Source organism: Globicephala melas, chromosome 1 (assembly GCF_963455315.2).
Source record: "Globicephala melas chromosome 1, mGloMel1.2, whole genome shotgun sequence".
NCBI lineage: Eukaryota > Metazoa > Chordata > Mammalia > Artiodactyla > Delphinidae > Globicephala > Globicephala melas.
This window is the reverse complement of record NC_083314.1, coordinates 127,234,510-127,255,772: the sequence shown is the minus strand read 5'-3', so window position 1 is coordinate 127,255,772 and position 21,263 is coordinate 127,234,510. Positions and strand designations below refer to the sequence as shown.

Genomic DNA, 21,263 nt, shown 5'->3' with positions numbered 1-21,263 from the left:
AGATATTGTTTTTCTGACCAGCTAGAATACCCTAAACATTTAGTTGAAACTTCAGAATGGCCATACTTTAGGAGTAGGTTTACTGTAACCTAGAATGAGGGTTAATCTAGATCTGCTCTAACAAAGCCCAACAGGGTCAAGTGAACTTGGCAGTAAATTGACTGGTTTCCAAAGCAAAACTCAACATCCTTTATAGGAAGACAATATAATCCAGTCACTGAACAACATAACATTCACAGTGTCCAGCATCCACTAAAATAATCATTAACATGTAAAGAAGCAGGGAAATGTGACCTGTGACAAATAGAAAAATCGCTTAATAAAAACAGGGCAAGAAATGATAGAGGTAATAAAATTATTAGACAAGGATTTAAAAACAGTATATATGTATACACACATATATATATATATATATTTCCTTATTATGTTCATGTATTCTTATAAATCCCTGACTAAGGACTACATGAACATAATGAAAAATGCTAGAAATACCAAAGAACTGAATGGTACTCACAGAGCTAAGAATACAATACCCCAAATGAAAAATTCATTGGATGGGATTAAGAGCAGATTAGACATTGCAGAAGAAAAGATATGTGATTTTTAAAAAACATAGCAACAGAAATTATCAAAGATGAAGGATGACAAAAAAGACTGAAATAACATGAAAAACATCTCAATTACCAATGAGCGGGGCAGGCTTCACAGGTGTGCAACCTTTCCTGACACATAGATTCTACATTAAGAAGGGGTTATCACTTGGTTTAATGTTCTGCTGTTGCCTCTTGAAATTTTTAAACAATTTTTGAATGAGGGATCCCTCATTTTAATTTTGCACTGGGCCCTGCAAATTATTTAGCTTTTGCTGCCTAGAGGATAATACTAAACCATCTGACATGCATGTAATATTTGGAATCTTAGAACTGATAGGCAGTGGGGGGTGTAGCACAAAAAGTATTTTAAAAAATAATGGTTGTAATTATTTCCAAATTCCTACTGGTCCAAGAAGCTCAACGAAACTAAATCACAAAGAACATGAAGAAAAGTACTCCATGGATAATCATAATCAAGTTGCTTAAAACCAGTCAGAAAGAGAAAAATTAGACGTTAAAATGGTGGGATGGTTAATTTTGTCTGCCAACTTGACTGGGCCATAGGCTTCCCAGATATTTGGTTAAACAATTTTTTGGGTGTTTCTGCAAGGGTGTTTTTGGGTGAGATGAACATTTAATTTAGTAGACTTTAACATTCTATTACATTAACATTTTAATCAGTAGAGTAAGGCAGATTACCCCTCATAATGTGGGTGGCCTCATCCAATCAGTTGAAAGGCTGACTAGAACAAAAAGGCTGATCTTTCTCTAGGTAAGAGAGAATTCTACAGCCAACTGCCCTGACTTCATCTGCGACATCGCCTCTTCCTGCCTGATGGCCTTGCAACTGGATCATCTGCTCTCACTAGGTCTCCCATACCATAGACCTGCCCTGAAGATTTTGGATTTATCAGCCTTCATAATCATATGAGCCAATTCCTTATAGTAAATCTCTATCTGTCTGTCTGTCTGTCTATCTAGTTATCATCTATTTATCAATCTCCTGTTGGTTCTCTGGAGAACTTTAATACAAATGCTATTCTTGGAAAAATGTTATCTGTCTCAGAAAAGTGGTTCCAGTGGTCAATAAGAATTTGATGTTAAGAGGCATGTGAAGAGGTTAAATAAACTTATTTCATGAAATCTGAAGGTGGAAAAAAGTAATATTTTAAATATAATGTGTTAATTTACAGGGCATGTGATTTAAAATAAATATGTAACCAAATAAATCAAATATGCACATATTTACTTTTAAAGTTTATATTCTTATTAGTATACATATATTCAATCAGGCTTTTATTCTCCTTTTTATTGTGTTTGTATTCTAATTTGGATAATGAAAGATTATCTTATCTTCTGATATTCTGGGTTGAATTATATTCAGGCAGGCATATGTGGTAATTTCATTGAGCTATAGTTGTCTTACATGTAATAGGGAAATAAAATAGTACCTACTCCTTATGGGTATTTTGGGAATGAAATGAGATAATGAACATAAAATGTTTAGTGTAGTACCTGGTACATAGTTATTATTCAGTAATTATACATATATATATATATTTTTTTCTTTAAAAGCCTGTATAAGGATGGAGTTAAAGAATCAGCAGAGTTAAGTTAATTTTTTTTTGCAACGGTTGGAAAATTGTTAGCATTCAGATAATTGAAGCTAGGTTCTGTTACTTCTGCATGTGAACCCAAGGACATATTTTTCACTGTGTATTATTTGTTGGGAAAATGTGATTTTTCTATTATTCTTCCCTTTGGCTAGAAAAAGCGGCTGGAGTAATGAGCTTATTGCTCTGTGAAGAAGAGATTATTAATTCTTACTGTAAGCCTGAGAGAAAGGATATAAGTTGCATCAATTTGGGGGGAATATATTAAGTATTGTATAATTATAATTGATTTTAGGAACAATTTATCTTGCTTCTCTATCAGCAGGATAAGCCTCCTCTAAAAGGCCCTAACAATGACATTTCAGACACAAAACATCACTCTTGCATCTAAATTTTGACTAAAAAGTTATGTGTATTTTTATTAACAATTGTATTCAATTATATAATATATAATTATACTAACTATATTAATTACATAATTATATTAACAATTATATTTATAATTTAACAATTTATTCTGATTCTAACTTACCCTTGTAAAATTTCTACCAAGATGACTTTTAAAAGTCATGTAAAAGCTTTTGTATAAAAACCACTCAAGGTACATTCTCTACAGTAACAATATGAGTATCTTATTTGTTCATTTATTCACTCACTGATTTTTGGTGTCAACAATGTGGAAGAATGTTGCAAGTGTCACAGAAAAGTGCATAATTATGGTTTCTTTTCTCAAGGAACATGGAGATCTTTTTAAATCTCCACACTGGAGTAGACTGCCTCCTCAACACATTTGCCCTCTATCACATTACTCAGTATTTCTCTTCATAACATATCTGAAAATATATAAGTTCCTTGAATGTGGGCAGTCTTTTCCCCTAGAACAGTGCCTGGCACTAGATGGTACTCAATAGATACCTGTTTGTTGATAGATGATTTTACCGGTATCTATCTATGAGGTAGTTATTTTTACTTTTGCCTTTTTACAATTGAAAAATAGGCACAAAGTATTTAAATTATTAGTTCAAAGTCACATGGCTGGTAAAATGTTAGAGTGGAGATTTGATCCCTGTTATGTGAAGATGCATAAATAGTGCTGCAAAGGTGCAAAAGGTTAGAAATGGTGACTAATTCTTTTTGGTTGTGTTATAAGTGACAAATAGGAAATAAATGCTTAAAATGTAAGTTGTTTCACATACTAGAAGGTCTTAAACACCAAATTGAAGAGTTTGGACTTGATTCAGAAAGCAAAAGAGATTTTTAGAGCATGCTCTGCTTTTATTGCTTTGATTTGCACATACTGACTCATTGCCCAGTTCCCTTCTGCCTACTTCTTCATCTCCTTTATTGAGTACTGAAACTAACATTTCATATTCCTGTGGTAAACATTTCTGGGACTGGACATATTTTCTTGTCTCTATATTAAATAATACTGAGGACAAGCAAAAATAACGGCTACTTGTTCCATGAAATACATGCTCCTGGAAGGTAAGATGATGAACTAGCTAATTAATTTATTTACCAAGACAAACAGCTTCATCATCTAGACTGGCTTCAAAGCCAATCCACAATTATGTCATAAACTCTGCCTATTCCCATCTAGTTCCCTGCCTTCCTAGACCCACCTTAAAGGCACTGAGCCCAGGTCTCAAAATCCTTTATCTTTCCCTGCCTTCACTCTTCTAAGATACTAGTAAACTTTTGTCAAGGTGGTGTTATCCCTTACTGAACTGTCTAATAAGTGTAGCTTTGTTTGATCTTCAGGTTTTTCTGATGGACTTTCAGGGACCTGACAATTGACATTTCATGCCTACTTTTTATAATAATCCGCTGAAGCATCATTTGCCTTGGTAAGTTTGAGATGTCCTCTTTAGTTCCTTGCCCAGGAACAGTTAGTGCTCCCCTCTTGTGCCCCTTACCTCCTTATACATACTTCCATACTCTGTCAGAGTGCAATCCTGCTGTTAGACTGGGAGTCCCTAAGGGCAGTCACCATGACTTTATCATTGTATGCTCTTAACGCTGCCTTAAACATAGAGTGGGTGCTCAGTGATGTTGACTTACTGACTGCTGTACTGAATGAATGAATAAATGAGGAGCTGCACTCTACCAAGTGCAGGTAGAGAGACTTACCATAAGGAGATCAGCAAAAAGGTGACTGCAAGTTTATTAATGAGGTAATGAGTACTGGTGAATAGAAGTGAGTAGCCCCTCCCAAGATGAATCAAATTAGGAAAGTCCAAGTACCATTGGGAAAATTCCAAGGACCAATTGAAGAGAAAAAGCAGTCATATTTCTTTAAGTGGTTTTCAACCCTGGCTGTATATTGAAATAAGCAAGTATTTTTTAAAAAAAATCCAGTGCCTTCTCCTGAGTGCTACTGTCACCCCACCACTCTGATTTAATTTGGTCTGTCATGAGGCAGGACATTAGAATATTTTAAATATGATACTGAAGCCTCTAAGAAGCAGTTAAAGTTGGGAAGCATTGGTCTAAATGCTCAGTATTGCTATTTATTTTTATTTCTTTGACATACTCTAAGCCCAGTGATTCTCCAGGAGGTGTAGTTAGTAAGAGGACAGGTGAGATCCTTCTGCCAGAGAAGCTTAGCAGAATTTTGTGAGGAAGACATGGAGTGATGGTTTGGTAGTTTAAAAAATATGTTCATAAGTTTGTGGGTTTATTTCTGGGCTTTCTATCCTGTTCCATTGATATATATTTGTTTCTGTGCCAGTACCATACTGTTTTGATTATTGTAGCTTTGTAGTATAGCATGAAGTCAGGGAGCCTGATTCCTCTCGCTTAATCTATGACAGAGGAGGCAAGAATATACAATGGAGAAAAGACAGTCTCTTCAATAAGTGGTGCTGGGAAAACTGGACAGCTACATGTAAAAGAATCAAATTAGAACATTCTCTAACACCACTCACAAAAATAAACCCAAAATGGATTAAAGACCTAAACGTAAGCCTGGATACCTTAAAACTTTTAGAGGAAAACATAGGCAGAACACTGTTTGACATAAATGGCAGCAATATGTTTTGGGATCTGTCTCCTAGAGTAATGAAATAAAAACAAAAATAAACAAATGGAGCCTAATTAAACTTAAAAGCTTTGGCACAGTAAAGGAAACCATAAACAAAATGAAAAGACAGCCTACAGAATGGGAAAAAATATTTGCAAATGATGTGACCAGCAAGGGATTAATCTCCAAAATATACAAACAGCTTATATAGTTCAACATCAAAAAAACAAACAACCCAATCAAAAAATGGGCAGAAGATCTAAATAAACATTTCTCCAAAGAAGACATACAGATGGCGAAAAGGCACATGAAAAGATATTCAACATTGCTAATTACTAGAGAAATGCAAATCAGAACTACAGTGGGTTATCACCTCACACTGGTCAGAATGGCCATCATCAAAAAGTCTACAGATAATAAATGCTGGAGAAGGTGTGGAGAAAAAGGAATCCTCCTACTCTGTTGGTAGGAATGTAAATTGGTACAGCTACTATGATGAACAGTATGGAGTTTCCTTAAAAAACTAAAAATAGAGCTACCATATGATCCTGCAATCCCACTCCTGGGCATATATCCAGAGAAAACCATAATTTGAAAAGATACATGCACTCCAGTGTTCACTGCAGCACTATTTACAATAGTCAAGACATGGAAGTAACCTAAATGTCCGTCAGCAGATGAATAGATAAAGAATATTACTCAGCCATAAAAAGGAATGAATGCCATTTGCAGCAACACAGATGGACCTAGAGATTATCATAGCAAATGAAGTAAGCCACAGAGAGAAAGACAAATATCATATGATGTCACTTATATATGGAATTTAAAAAATGATACAAATGAACTTATATACAAAACAGAAATATACTCACGGACATAGAAAACAAACTTATGGTTACCAAAGGGGGAAGATGGGGAGGGATAAATGAGGAGTTTGGGGTTAACATATACCCACTACTATATATAAAATAGGTGACCAACAAGGACCTACTGTGTAGCACCAGGAACTATACTCAATATTTTGTAATAACCTATAAGGGAAAAGAATCTGAAAAAATATCAGTGAATCACTTTGCTGTACACCTGACACTAACACAACATTGTAAATCAACCATACTTCAATTAAAAAAAATTCAATATGCTCAACTTTTTTAATTTTGAAAAAGAAAAAAAATTATTGTTTGTGTAATTTAACTTATGAAAATTAAATGCTGGTAAAAAAACAAAATACTGCAGTTCTCAGTAGAGGCATGCTCCTTTGGGGTTTCTTAGAACTGTTTTTTTTGTGTGTGTGGAAGAGACTTGAAATGTGAATGTTTATCAAAAGACAACAATGTTTAAAAGATTATAAAACTTTGTCTTTGCCCCTAGAGTTAGAGTAAATATGTATGTGCTCCTTTGTGCTCCTGTCGCAGTTTCTACTTATCTTTTATCTGCACTTCTCAGTATGCTTGGTTTGGAAACTTCTGCTTAGTTTTCTATTCCCCCCCTTAATTTGTAAGTGTTTGAAGGGAAGCAGGATTATAAATCTATCTCTTTATTCCCAGATTTCCCAGATTTAGTGCCTATTTACAGTCTATAGGTGTTGGTTGATTGATTAGAAAGAGTGAGAGCCAATAAGGAATGATTTAGCTCTTGCTAAATCGTTTGTCTAGATTTAGCAAGAGCATGTTGCAAATGAGGTCACAGATGTGGGTTTAATGCTGGATCAGGGCCAGATGGTTACTCAAAGAAATTGTCCCATGACCTTGTAACTGTCCCTTAAATCTAGGCAGCTGCTTTGCATATATTGGTGCATTAGAGAAAAATCTTGCCACTATTAACAGAGAATGAGTCCTAGAAATGGTGGTTACTATCACCATTGTATCAAGGTCAACTCCATCTGTTTTCTCCTCTGTAAATTAGAGAACATTACTTCTTATAGGGTAGTTGTGAGGATTGAATGCATTAATGTGTGAGAAAGTATCTAAAATAATAATTAGAAAGTTTTCACTAATTGCCCTTGAAAGAGAGCAAGTTTGCCACGATATTGACATTTGGGCAGAGACATTTTAGAAAGGATCAAAGACTCAGAAGAGTTGTTGAACTATACGGATTTTAAGTCTCCGTCCTTAAAATGAGATTGTATTATTTTATCTCTTTTATTTCAAAGATAATGAAGGTAAAGTACAGAAGGATAAAAAATTTACCATATGGCCATCTCTTACTCATCTTTTGGGATTCAGCTAAGACATCATTACTTCAAAGAGGACTCCTCAGATAGCACTTCTTCTAATCCACGTTCTCCCCCCCAGCACTCTATTGTTCTTATCACAAGTTGTAACTCTATTTAATTATTTACGTGATTATTTATTCAATGTCTTTGTTCCACACTAGATTACAAACTACCTGAGGGTAGAAACCAGGTATTTTCCTCCCCATAATATATAACCTCCCAGAGACTAGCACAGTCCTTGGCTCACAGAAGGCTCTCAAATATTTGTTAGATGAATACACGTCTAATTAATTAGTGAATTAATTAATTATAATCTATTTACTCATGTCAGCTTACAAAAGGGATTTGAAATGTGTAAAGGGTAATGTATTATCCATTCATTTACTCATTTATTATGGTTTTATTTTTATTGGAAATGTTAATTAATATAAAGTTTTTACATCTGGCTAATTGTTTTCTCTTTTACTACTACTTCTGTCATTATTCTTGGCGACTACAACAGAAATGACAATGCTGAGTTCAACACTCTGGCCCCTGAGGTCCATGATTTCCTTAATTCTATTGTCCTATTCTATCCCACCTTAGTTACCCCTGTGGAACTTACCCTAGACCACTTCTTTTCACACTATAGATTCTGATGCCTCAGTAGGGCTGGAAAATAATTTACTAAGTAGAATTTTTAAAAGGAATGGAATAGAATTGAAAACTGAGTATGTTTAAGGATTGGCATTGTTTTGTAAAAATTTGTATATGTATACTATCATGTAAAATTCCTTTCTTTCTAAGGATTGTGCTCAAAAAAATTTGTAAAATACTGCCCTAGGCATCATCATCATCAGTAATTGCAGTGCCTCTGAAACCTCAGTTTTAAGCAGCCTACTTTTTGTTCACTACTGCTTTCCTTCCTAGCTCCTTTACTCCAGTAGGTCCACCTGAACATTTTATTATCCCAGCCAGGCTCCCAATTCATTGACTCCAACACTTTTTTACTCTGCAGTGTTTCCTCCTTCTCACTTTTCTCCTTGCTCAGGTTAGACTCCATGGTCCATCACATTCATTATAATCAGCCTCAGTTCCCTTGTCACGGCTTTCCTTCCATCTCACTCAACTGGCAAAACTATTTATCTGCTGACTGCATACTGTATGTGATAAGCCTGGAATGTGGGTGCAGTTTTGGAGACAAACTTCTGTGAACTGGTCTCACTTTGCATTTATGATCACAAATCTCAAGTGAGGCTTTAGAATTATCCAGCCATCTTTCTGGAGTTCCTTAATAAATCTGCTTTCCAACTCTGAGGTGTCTTCACAGCTTCTCTCTCCATTAACCTTCAGTATCCCTCTTTCCCAAGCAAATAAGAAGCATCATAATACAGCTAGGTCATCTGTCCACTATCAAATTTCCACCACCCTTTCATTCTTACCCACATGCTCTTTTTTTTCTCCTGTGACAATAGACTGCTCCCACTGTTACCTAAAACCGAACCTCCCACTTGCCACCTGTTGTATCCCCTGTGAATTCCCCATACTTGCCTTTCATTTCTTTGTTTTTTTTTAAGTCACAAACAGATTATAATATTCTAGCTGGGACAGATACTGCTTATTTTGCTTTTGATTTGGGGCTTTTTGTTGTTGTTCTTCATGCTTCCTGTAATAGCATAAAGGAATGAGTAAATTGGGAAAGCTGGGGTTGGGGCTTATGAGGGGGGGCATCACAATATGTTGCCTTGAGCTGCTAGGAGTAACCCAATATCATTCTGTGCCTATTGAGGCTCCAGAAAGTGAAAAATAGATGGTAAAGGATAGAAGGGGAATAAGAATACACTCTACTTCTTAAATGTTCTGAGAACCGGCCCTGCATCTAAATTATGATTATACAACATGCTTTCCCTAATATAATTGTCTAGCATTTCTGGGAAAGTATTACAAAATTCTTCTCCTTGCTCCTATGGCCCCCATTGTTTCTTAAAATATGATCTGTACTTCCACTCCTTCCCACAGTTATTATCCTGATGTAGAAGATGGGGAGAGTTTAAAGGTCTTTCCTCACTGGGACCTTGAGTACTCATTTGTAGAGTTTATGGGAAAGAAGATCCTCTTTTTCAGTCTCTTCTGATGCATATATTTCCATTTCCTGACGTTTCCAAAAATGATCTTTTAGAAGCAGTAGTTGTTGGGAATGAGAAATAATGTGGACAAGTCAAACTTTTTACCATATTCTGTTTCAAAAGTGACCTCATGGTCATTGCTCAAGAGACTCTATTTATGACAGGTTCATCCCCCTAGGGAAATTCATGGCTGCATTCTATTTCATCTCCTCCAGTATGTGTTAATGATATTTTAGTTCATATTTAAAAAATATTTTAAAGTGCTTTCTCATCTGTGATATGCTTATACTGGAAATGACTTTACAAGTCACATAAGGGGGTAACTGAGACTTAGGTTAAGTTGTTGAAGTTACTGGATTATGTTTGGTCAGCTTTCTAATTAGAGCAGAATGTGATGGTAAGACCCACATTTTGGAATGTCTAGCTCAGAGTTTTATTTATTACATAATTGTATTACTTTATTGCACCGGGGTCCATCAATGTTCATCTTCTGCCTTTTTAAGGACCCTATGATCACAAGAACAGCCTTAAGTCAAAAGTGTATGTGATTAGACAGATACTACTGACTGCATTGAGTGAGGAGGGAGCGGGCCCAGAGTGTTTCCTAGTTAGGCTACAATGTGTGAAGACTGGGGAGCAAAGGAGAGCTTACAGGTGTTCAGGAGCTAAAATAGGTTCACTAGGGCTGAAGAGGAAGCCGAGAGTAGCAGACTTGGCCCAAATCAGTGAAGGGGATAGGGAGTCTTTAAGGCATGTTAAAGATGTATCTGATGTACCTTTGGAAAAAAAGTGTTTGTTAAATGATCTAATTCAATTCTCTTGCTTTAACTTTGAGAAAAGTAAGAATCCAAGAGTTTAGGTAACTTACTAACGACTGCAAATCAAATCCATAGCAGAGCTGGGACTAGAATTTATATCCAATTTATGATCCTTATGCTATTTAATTGGTCTAATTCAGTGGTTCTCAGTATTGCCTATTATTGACAGGTTATTATAATAACCCGGGACTTTAAAAAAACTATAGAGGGCTGAACTCATCCCCAAAGATTTGATTAAATTGGTTTGGGATGGGTCAGGGCATGAGTGTATTTTAATAGCTCCCTAGGAGATTCTAATGTGTGGCTGGGTAGACAGCCCCTTGACTAAATTACAGGATTTTGTATAATAGCTAGTAGAGCTAATGCATATTCTTCCTTTTTTTTTGGTATTTTTAAAACAAAAAGAGGAAGAATTCTTGCTTTGAGTCTTTTGTTTTGCAGTTTTCTTTAGTGCACTCTGCCTTAATGCAGTCCTGCACACGGAAGAGCTTTGATGTCTAAGAGTTTAGGGGATTAGAAGCAATTTCTCAACTGTAGGTGATGGAGATAATGTACAATTTTAAATAGCTCTCCAGGTAATTCTCCTAGACCTCTCTCCCCTGTGTCACCCCAAGTTGGGAATCATTGTCCTGGTGCACATAAGAAAGAGGAGTTTGTTTCTGAAATGGTGGCTTAGTATTTCTCTAAACCTACCTCATCAATCATTACTTTTATTATAGGAAGAAAACCACCAGTTCAGTGTCAGAATATGAGGACAAAGGGACAGATACCTATAGGGATCATTTATCTTCACACAGAATCTCCCAATCATGAATGATCATAGACTGCATTTCTCACCTAGGTCAGCCATCTTGCATATGTGCCCATCACAAGACGAACCAAAAGGTGGTAGAATACACATGGCATGCGTATCATCACCAGCTCTTCCTCCACCCTCACTGTTTTGTACTAAACTGAAATACAACTTTAAAATATTATTCAACATAACAACTCAGGTAGAGGTGGATGATTTCTATTTGTCACTTTCAGAATAAACAAAAATTGTGCCTAGAAAACAGAGTTTTTAATCTACCTGTAAATACACATGAAGCCCTGAAAATATGAAAGCTGTTGATCCAGAGTGTATATGCTTCCAGTATTATTTGAAAGTGTTGTTACTTTATGCACCTTCCTTCCTTTTCTTTGCTTCCTTGCTTTTGTTCTTCCCTCCCTGCCTTCCTCGTTGCTTTCTTTAATTCTTTCTTTTTACTTTTAAAAATCCTGTATCTATCTCTCATGTGTACCACGTATTTTGTCATGCTCCTGATCTGGTTTCCAGAACTTCTAATCTTAAACATAAAATCTTTCCTTCCCTCTGTTATGTAGTTACCCTGAGCTTATTCCTGTGGATTAGTCAGAAGTCCTGTTAGCTACACAAGAGCTTGAAATAGCAGTCCTGATTTCAGATTTCCTTGATTATATTGTTTATTCTTGTAGGAATGACTACCTTAGGAATCCATAGTCTTAAATTGGAATAGGAAATACTCTATTCTTGAGAAAAGGGATGTAAGAGTGAGATTTTGCTACTATATAGTACAGGGAACTCTGCTCAATGTTATGTGGCAGCCTGGCTGGGAGGGGAGTTTGGGGGAGAATGGATACATGTATATGTATGGCTGAGTTGCTTTGCTGTGCACCTGAAACTATCACAACATTGTTAATCGGCTATACTCCCATATAAAATAAAAAGTTAAAAAAATAAAGTGTACAAAAAAAAAGAGTGAGGTTTTGGTTCCCAAAACAAGGTTGACATGTCTGAGTATAAACAGAGAAGAAAGAGTTAGATCAGGAAAATGATATGTTCCTGAAACACATTTGCCCTTGGAATTTGCTCACTGTATGTGGTAGATGATGGATTCTCCCATCTGGCATCCTCCAGGTCAACAAATCTTCTTTTCAAAGATTTTAAATCTCTGGCCTTAGTTCAGAATATTCTTATTGATGCCAATATTTATGGCCATCTCAATTTCCAGAGTAATTTGAAAGAAGACAAAAATTAATGTATTTTGCAAGAGCTGCATAGGATAAGGACAATGTGATGTTTTAAACCTGTGTCAAAGGCATACATATAAAAAAAATTTAAAAATTTTCAAATAAACCTCTTCCCTTCCATGTATAGCATGACAAGATATTTTCCTATCTTTAACTTTCTCTGAAAACAATACAATTGTTACCTATATTTTTTGGCCGTGGTTTAGAGAACATTTTAGAAGAGACAGGGTAAATCGCACTGCCACTGTAAACTTCACTCTGTTCTGAGGGGTTTCATTATCCTGATAGGATCTTATGATCTTCCACCCATAAACATTTGTGGCTCCCAGTGTGTTGAAAAATCTTTAAAAAGTCAAAATTGTACAAATTTTATTTTACTTGAAAAAATTTACATGCCTGGAAGACATATACAGATAAAACATCCTTATGCATGACTTCATTTGGAGATAATTTTAAAAGTCTAAATTTGAGGCCTTTTATACATATGAGGCCCAGAGTGCTGACCCTCTTGTAGCTGTCACCCCATAACAGATTCTTTTCTAAAGCATGAGGAATCAGTGTTTTACTCTATACATTGGCACTTGGATCTCTCACCTGTGTCCACATGCACACTAAAATGAGACATACTCTGTCGCCTAACAGGTGAAAACCATTCTAGGACAATACATGTGGGGCAGGTTACACTTGATAGGTATAACATTCTTAATCCTGGAACAGCCATAATTACAGAGGTCTGGTACTTGATTTATTAGTCAGATTGAAACTATTCAATTTCTTTGACATAATTATAAATAGTGCTTTGTATCTTTTATATTTGCATTTTTCAGAGTACTCCAAAATTTATTAGACATATTATTATTATTTGATTTCTAGCTATCAAGGAGAAAAGAAGCTAAAATACTTAAGAGGGACTTCCCTGGTGGTCCAGTGGTTAAGATTTCGCCTTCTAATGCAGGGGGTGTGGGTTCGATCCCTGGTCAGGGAGCTAAGATCCCAGATGCCTCATGGCCAAAAAACCGAAACATAAAGCAGAAGCAATATTGTGACAAATTCAATAACGACTTTACAAGTGGTCCACATCAAAAAAATCTTTAAAAAGAAAGAAAAAATAAAATACCTAAGAAAAGTCAAATCTGGCATTCCTCCCTTCTCTTTGCTAGGTCTGAAATAATTTTCAGGACACCAAGGGACAGACAACAAGTAAAGATTTTTCTACTGTTTTCTTTCTACAACCCAATAAAGCATTAAATAATATTTAGATATCATCTACACTTCTCAGCCCTCTGGGAGCAAGCTTTTTATATCAATGCCTGAGAAACTTTGGAATCCCTAAGACGAAGAAGCAGATAGCTGTGGATTTGCCTGCAACCCATCACCAAGCCTCATGGGCTTGACAGGACAATGCTCCAAAGAGAGTGAGGTGTTCTGTGCTCTTTCATAACTTTCTCATTGTTTGAATGCATAGCCATTATGATATCTCTGGCAGAGAACACTCATTTTCCTCGTTTTTATTTTCTTCTTCCTTTTGGTGATGAATTCTTCTTAGTCAGTTTGACAGTACAGCTAGACACTACATTTCTCAAGCTTTCCTTTACCTACATTTGACCACGTGACCAGGCCGTGTCCAGTGGTATATGAGTACGAGTAGAACTTCCACACCATATTTTAAAAATTTTATTAAAATTAAAATGTCATACAATTTTTTTTAAATTTATTTTTTTTGAGGTATGCGGGCCTCTCACTGCTGTGGCCTCTCCCATTGCGGAGCACAGGCTCTGGACGCGCGGGCTCAGCGGCCATGGCTCACGGGCCCAGCCGCTCCATAGCATGTGGGATCTTCCCGGAAAGGGGCATGAACCCACATCCCCTGCATCGGCAGGCAGACTCTCAACCACTGCGCCACCAGGGAAGCCCTAAAATGTCATACAATTTTAAAGGGTACTTTCCATTTATGGTTATTACAAAATATTGGCTATATTACCTGTGTTGTACAATACATTCTTGAGCCTATCTTACACCCAGTAGTTTGTACCTCTCACTCCCCCACCTTTGTTTTGCTCCTCCCCCCCAGTAACCACTAGTGTGTTCTCTATATCTGTGAGTCTGCTTCCTTTTATGTTATATTCACTAGTGTGTTGTATTTTTTAGATTCCACATCTAAGTGATACCATACAGTATTTATCATTCTCTGACTTATTTCACTTAGCATAATGCCTTCCAAGTCCATCCATTGTTACTGCAAATGGCGAAATTTCATTCTTTTTTATGGCTGAGTTGTATTCCATTGTAGCCACACCATATTTTTATTTTTTTAATTTTTAAAATGTTTTGGCCATGCCATGCGGCTTTTGGGATCTTAGTTCCCCAACAAGGGATTGAACCTGGACCCTCAGCAGTGAGAACACAGAGTCCTAACCACTGGCCCACCAGGGAATTCCCCGCACCATATTTTTAAAGAAAGTTGCTTTCCCTCTACTTCTCTTTCCCTGATTCTGTGGGCTGGAACACATATGGGATGGTGAGCCAGTCATGACCATGCAGGTGAGGGAAACAACACACAAGAATGTATAAGAACAATAAGTGAAAGACAATGAGAATGAATGAACCTGAGTCATGAATGGCTTTGAAAGCAGAATTCCCATTATAGATAGACCCACAGAAAGATAGATGATGATGATAAACATGATAATGATGATGATGATGATGGTGATGTTCTATCTTGGATCATGTGTACATATCTGGATTGTTATGAGATACTTTATTTTGTTTGAGCTATTGTATTTTTGGGTCTCTTTGCTGCAGTTTAGCAGTAATACAACTAATACAAACATCATTGAAATTTCTTTACATCACTTGAGATTCCAGGGAACAGATTCTTTCCCATGCCCTTCCTTATTCTCTAATAAAAAACATTAAAATGACAAGCAAGTAAAATTTTGGACAAGGAACTTTCATTAAATTTTGTTGTATTACATGTTTCCTTACCTTCTTTTACTTTGTTGCAATATGTCTAGTTATATTCCTTTTGGGGAAATAATGTTTGGAATGAGAGAATGAGTGTACAAAGAGAACGATGGCCAGACCATTTATAAAATGACCCACAACCTGCAGCAAACTTCCCAGGTTATGCCCCTTATCTACAATAAACAGCCTAGGGAGTCAGCCTGCTGTAAGTCAGACTTGTAGGAAGTCAGACTTCTATCTCTAGTAATAATCCAGGAAGCTACACAATAAATTCTTTAACAATCAGCCCAAATTGGCCAGGACTTGATTAATAACTGACAGCTTCTCTGATTTTTGTCCCCACTTCCAACTTGGAATCAACCAGAGAAAGCTAAATATGCTCCCCTAGCCAATCACATAGGGATGCCATGCTTCTAGTTAGCCCACCTACAGCTTCCCAAGCCAACAGAACTATTATACAATCAGGACATACCTGAAGACTTCCCTTTTCTTCTACTATAAAGCTATCCAACTCTGCCTGCCTTTAAGCATCTACCAAAACCCAGATGACAGTGGCTGACTCCTTTGCTATAGCAAGCTCTGAACAAATAGCTATTGGTTATTTTCATTTGGTTGGTCTTCATCTATTTCCACAAGAATCTTACGGAATCATGCTCTTAAAACAAGTTTTATAAGCAATCCCACCTCTTTCCCAACAGAGAAAATTTTGTAGCCAAACTTATAGAAGCACCGGAAGAGGAATTTTCCGAGGGTCTTCTGAGTGTCCTTGAAATGATTAATGGAACTTTGGGATTCTTCTGAGTCCTGATCCAATCACAGTTCCAGTTTCTAGAACTTGAATCATCAGTGATGAGAGTAAGCTCTCTGGATTCACAATGGGGGCCTTTTGATTTCCTGGCCATGTCTCCAGCATTGCTGACCAGGGCAACTTTCACCAAAAGATGACTTTATCTACAATAAAGCTATGTTTCCAGACTCATAGGCTATGTGTACATAGCGCTAAGTCAAGTGGAAATTTAGCATGGGTCCTGTTAATTTGATCAATATAGACAGACAACAGGATAACTGAAGCCAAAGTCAAGATAGATTTTGGAAATTTTATTTGGATTTGACTTTTTAATTTATGTAAGTATCTAGTACCAGATCTCAGTTTGCTTTGTGCTAATTAGCTACAGACTTAAGATTTTTGCTAGATTTGGTAACACTTAGAGTTGTGAGACGAACTGCTTTTATACTTATAAATGCTGTTATAAGTATAATTATAGTTATAATTGAATTGTGTTCCTCTTCCTTTTGATGGAATTTTAATGCTATTGTAAATATCACCACCACCATTATTCATCACTTACTAATTGGTATGCAAAATCCAAGGACAGAAACTAAGATGAACATACAATGAAGGTAGATATTTTGATTATACTTACATTGGGATTGATAAAATATTAATTTAATGCTAAAATTTATCTTTTGGTCCCATTAAATCTATTTTTTTCTGGACTTTAATAGAAAATCTCATACTATTTCTCCTAAAGTAATTCAGACTAGTGTTATAGATGGCCTACATTTTCAAGAAAATGAAGAAAATGTTTGAGTGAGAGATCTAGAATCTTTTGTGTAGTAAAAATGGCTCAAATTGATTTGGCTCCTTATTGAGTCAAATTAAATAAAAATTATTCAGAAATGGAGGGACACACAGAATCCTTTGTAAAGGAGAGACCCATGATTGTGGAGAGGAAAAATCATTTGTGTTTCTTGTGCATGAGGGAAGTGATGATTATAATCTTAACCTAGTTTAAGAGTATGTAAGATTCTTTTCATTTGCTTCCTTCTCAGGAAACATCACAGGAATTGTAGAGATTTTCTTTTCAAGGTGAAGATAAATGGCTAAACCTAATTTAAGTGAAATGTGGCAAGTTATGTTCATTGTTGAAGCTTGTTATTTTATTTAGGTTATTGTTAACTTACTGAGTATTCTTCACTGCATTGCTATAAAATGTCATTTCAGGCTGGCTGTATGATCCCTGCTCTAGACATTCGCTCCTGGTTGCCCTTCTCTCTGTGTATGACCCCTCTCTTCCCGTTCTCTCGTGGGTGGTCATTATTTACAGAAACCATCATTTTGGTTTCCTTTGTTGGTATTAGAATTGCTTTACTTACCACTGAACAAAAACTGAAGTAGCTGAGTAGTGTAAATCCCTTGACCTCTCTTCTCTTGGGCTCCACTTTTACAAGATAGAGGGTGTAAAAAGCCTCCACAGATTCTCCATCCTGCTGCAACTGGCAACATAGTCCTCAGTTTCCTTGGAAGCTGTTGGGAAAAAATACTAAGGAATTTTTAGAAAAAATAAGAAGTAGAAAATAAATATTGTCTGAAAAATGAAAAAAAATATTTAGAGGTGTTTCTGCATTTCACAGATTAAGCATTTACCTTACATTGCCTATCATATGTTATCTTTCATCTTTAAAGTGTCTGCTTCCATATCCCCCCTTCCACCATCACTTACACAAGGAATATTTCCCCTACACAGGACCTGACTTTTTCTGCTTCATTTATTACAGCAACTAAAATTTGTTACTACTTATGATTAATTGGAGTTATGTTATTATGTATATAATGTTATTATGTTATTATATATATATAATAACATTAATTGGAGTTATTATGTATCCTCTTTGAACATAAATTTAGATGACTCTTGGACTGTTAAAGAAGATATTTGTTTTAACCTCCTTAGAAGTAAATTATATCAAATACTTATATAGATTTGCTTTGTGCCAACTACTGTTGTAAATCCATTTTACATATGAACTCATTTAATCCTTGTAATAAATAAATGAGATTGATGCTATAATTATCATCCCCACAGGTATTGAACCTGAAGCCCAGAGATGTTTGAGACTTTGTCCAAATTTAGATGTCTAGTAAGTTACAGAGCTTTGACTTCAGCTCAGAGGACACACTCTCAATCACCACACTGCACAGCCTCTCTCAATCAGGATGCTTTCCTCCAGCTTTGAACAAACAGGCAAAACCAAAGTCTTAGGTTCTAATTAGAGAGTGGGAAGGAGTTAGGTAATTTTGGAGCATCGACCCTCAGATGGGAGGAAGTGTGGGGATTAAAATTTGAATCAGATGTATAATCAAGGTCTTAGAAACAGTAGATAGGAACCTTGAGGACCCAAGAACAGAGGTGCCAAATGAAGGAAAAAAGAAGAGGCAGAAGTAGGCAAAGAAACTATTTTAAAAGTTGTTTAGATCTTGCATCCACGTTGTAGAGAATTGCTCTTTTTCCTGTAGCAACTCTTATTTCTTTGCCATCTTTTCCATCTTTGCTCCTCCTGCACCTCACATTTCCCTTTTCCTTAGGATCTAGGATATTCTGTAGTCTTTTGTGTCTAAACTTAGGTTACCTTCAGCCTAAGCACAAAAATCCTCCCTGTCATCTAGACTTGCTTAGGAAACTAGTAAACTTCAGTTTGCGTTCAGTAGTTCTTTTGACAGCCATTTTTGTCTATGTATAATATTCCCTAAGGGATCCCATGGGAGAGGAGGTGGCTTATTGAGGACAGGATTTGTAGGTTCTTGAGTCCTCTGGCCAAATTCCATTATAATCACCATTGTAACAATTGAGAAGCTTTGCATTTAGGCAAATCTGGATTCAACGCTGGGTTTTGCACTTATTGTGTGACCTTGAACTTGACCTCTCTGGAAGTTAAGTAGATAAAGAAAATTTCTATTTAAGAAGGTTGTCTAGATCTTGTAGAGAAAATCATCCTTCATTCTTGCACTCCTCTTATTTCTTTGCATTCTCTTCCTTCTTTCATCTTTCTGTACCCCATATATTCTTGTTTGTAGGGCTCCAGAACCAGAAGCATGTCCTTTAGCCTGTATCTTCATCTGTAAAATAACCTTATGGAATCCTCGCGATTAAATGATGCAGAAGGTACACCTAGCACCTAGTAAGTGCTCAACAAATAGCAGCTCCTATTATGATATTTTATATATATACACACACACACACACACACACACACACATATATACACACACTTATACACATACATACTCCCAAAATGAAATGAAATATGAATATAGTCTGTAAATATGATTTTGTTACTTAAAATGATCACATTCTGTTCTGTAAACATTTGTTGTAATTGTTTTTTTGGCCTGAAAAGGAGTGTCATATAAAAATTATTTTTAAAACTTAAAAATCTTCTCTTGTAACTTTGTAAAGAAGAAAGCAAGGCCTTGGGGACAAGGGTCAGGTGAGTGTTTATTGGGGGAAGAAAAGGGGCTTTGGTGTGGGAATCTCTGGGCCACCAGGGGGCAGCAACAGGCATTCAGATGCAATGCCAACAGCGCTCAGAAAGGCAAGGCAAGTATTGTGCCTCCTCCTTAAATGAATCTAGGCTTGTTCCTAGTTGCACAGTATTTATTGCCTGAGGTTTGCACAGCTATCTTCTGGACCATCCATGATCAATGGTTGGGATTTACAGATCCAACAAACTGATGCCTTAGTCTATTCATTCATTGTATTTATGTATAAATTATGACATGGAAAGACTTTCTTGAACCAAATTCTTATTCTTATTCTCCCTTTTTTTTTTTAAGTTATTGAATCATTTTCTTAAAACAACCACATTACCAGTTGGAAAATAAGTAAATATCTTCTTTGTCCTGAGGTAGGGCACATATCTTGCTGAAGACATTCAAATGACCAGTTTCCCACCAAAGTTAAAAAAAAAAAAAAAAAAAAAAGCTGAAAACACTCTGCAGCCTCAGGGAGAGCCATGCTTCATGTGCAACCCTTCTGTAGTCTAAGATTTTTAGAGCTGCCATGATGGCTGACCTTCAAAAATGTCCTCTTTTGCTGTTGATAAGAGTCGGTAATTTGCACTCCTGGCATGTGACAAATGATCCTTGGAGGATTGATTTTTCATCTGGCTAAGTTCCAAGCCAAGGGAGGCTGCCATTGCGCCTCAATATTCCTCATTTCTGGTCCCTGCCTTGCTAACCCTAATTTGTTGCTGTGCAATTGAAGGCTCCCTGTCATTTACCTAAGGTCTGATAGCTGTTCTCCAGTTAATCATATGCCTGATAACTTGTAATGGTTTTTCATTACAACCTGATGCCAGGCAGTATATTTCAGCCTCCACCATCAACCAGGTGTTAAATGGCCTTATCTAAGATTATCATGTATGGATGGAGGCAAATACTACATGGGTTTTTTTTGTGTGTGTCCTAAGAAAAGGTGATAAATGTGCTAATTATGAAGTATCTTAGCAGGGTTTCTTGGAAATTATTATAGGGAGATAGATGATATGCATTAAAGTTATTATCAATATTATGGATTTTTTTTGGAGGCTGATGGTAGGCTATAATAGGAGTGCAACCTTTGGATAGTGGACCTTCAAGTTCACAGCAACTCAGTGTTAACAAGCTGCTGTCATTAGAGAAGGCTATTCATTTGTCCTTGGTGCTGTAGGAAAGGTAAAAACATAGATACTCTAGGAGAAAGCAATAATGACACTTAGAGGTTGTCAACATTAGAACAGAAGCAGCACCATTCCTATCTTCCTGGGTGAGAAACTGCTGAATAACACTTAACACCACAGTGTAAAGTCTAACGCTAGCCCTATTTGCATCTAAGCTGTTTAACCTGCAACGTGCACAATTTGAATTAAAAACAATTCTGAATGAGGTATCACCTCACACCGGTCAGAATGGCCATCATCAAAAAATCTACAAACAATAAATGCTAGAGAGGGTGTGGAGAAAAGGGAACCCTCTTGCACTGTTGGTGGGAATGTGAATTGATACTGCCACTATGGAGAACAGTATGGAGGTTCCTTAAAAAACTAAAAAATAGAACTACCATATGACCCAGCAATCCCACTAC

At 36.4% G+C, this 21,263-nt stretch overlaps 1 pseudogene; it reads right to left on the bottom strand.

Moving 5' to 3' along the window:
• Positions 1-20,337, bottom strand: part of LOC115858348 (histone H2A.V-like) — an 83,184-nt pseudogene extending 62,847 nt beyond the window's left edge.
• Between the last annotated feature and the right edge of the window lie 926 nt (positions 20,338-21,263).